Here is a 1,739-nt window from a genome sequence, read left to right on the forward strand (position 1 = left end):
AATAAACCCGCTCGGCCTTCTCACTATAGAACTCTAGATACTTTACAACAATACACACCTGACCCTCATTCCAGGTTTGGTCTGAGCGCTCCAGGTTTCCAAACGGCCTTTTTGGTGGATGCACAATAAACTTTTCCTTATAAACACTTTAGTGATTCGTTGGTTTTACTTCGGCTATTGCTCAACTTTTGACACTGATGGGAAGTCAAATCTCATCTCCTCCACTTCTTTGCAAATCTCCATCTTGCACAGAAATGAACGTCCCACACTGCACAACATCCTACCCCGAGGGCTATGAGGCTGGTTGGAAGAACAGTCAACTTGGTAACGGAACATGAAGACAGCACGCGGGTGGCCAACTATGGCTTTGGGGAACGAGAGAAGAGTGGCTGAGAGTGTAAAGCTGGGACGCCCAGGAGGGGCTCCAGGGAGCCAGGGCAGCCAGCCTCCTGAGGAAGGGGCACATGGGGGGCGCTCCTGTCCCAGAGGGGCACAGTCAGGCTGGTCGTGCAAGTGCAAAGTGGATCCCGTGGCTGCTGCAGAAATCACCCGGCACTGTCAGGGTGTGGGCATGAGAACCAGGTGCTCCTGGCATGGTGAGAAGTCAAGGTCTCATATACCACATCTTTTTTTTTTTTTTTTTAAGATCTATTTATTTATTCAGAGAGAGAGAGAGGCAGAGACACAGGCAGAGGGAGAAGCAGGCTCCATGCGGGGAGCCCCACATGGGACTCGATCCCGGGTCTCCAGGATCACACCTCGGGCTGCAGGCAGCGCTAAACGGCTGCGCCACCAGGGCTGCCCTGTATCACATCTTCTTTATCCATCATCTTTGGATGGACACCGAGGCTCCTTCCACAGTTTGGCTCTTGTGGCCATTGCTGCTAGAAACATCGGGGTGCAGGTGTCCCGGCATTTCACTGCATCTGTATCTTTGGGGTAAATCCCCAACAGTGCAATTGCTGGGTCGTAGGGCAGGTATATTTTTAACTCTTTGAGGAACCTCCACACAGTTTTCCAGAGTGGCTGTACCAGTTCACTTTCCCACCGACAGTGCAAGAGGGTTCCCCTTTCTCCACATCCTCTCCAACATTTGTTGTTTCCTGCCTTGTTAATTTTCCCCATTCTCACTGGTGTGAGGTGGTATCTCATTGTGGTTTTGATTTGTATTTCCCTGATGGCCAGTGATGCGGAGCATTTTCCCATGTGCCTGTTGGCCATGTCTGGGTCTTCCTCTGTGAAATATTCCTCAGCCATTAGAAACGACAAACACCCACCATTTGCTCCGACGTGGATGGAACTGGAGGGTATTACGCTGAGTGAAGTCAGTCAATCGGAGAAGGACAAACAGTGTATGGTCTCATGCATTTGGGGAATATAATAAATAGTGAAAGGGAATAAAGGGGAAAGGAGAGAAAATGAGTGGGGAAAATCAGGGAGACAGGACATGAGAGACTCCTAACTCTGGGAAACGAACAAGGGGTGGTGGAAGGGGAGGATGGTGGGGGTGACTGGGTGACGGGCACTAGGGGGGCACTTGGCGGGATGAGCACTGGGTGTTAGGCTGTATGTTGGCAAATTGAACACTCAGGAGCAGGGGCTTCCTCCTTCCAGCCTCGGCGCTCTCGCTAGCGCCCCCTATGGGCGCACTCTCCTGCAGAGAGGCTGGAGGAACAAAAACAGGATTTTTTTGTTTTTGTTTCGCTAAGATTTTTTTGTATTTATTTGAGAGCGACAGA

This window comes from Canis lupus, chromosome 11, assembly GCF_003254725.2.
Source record: "Canis lupus dingo isolate Sandy chromosome 11, ASM325472v2, whole genome shotgun sequence".
Taxonomy (NCBI): Eukaryota; Metazoa; Chordata; class Mammalia; order Carnivora; family Canidae; genus Canis; species Canis lupus.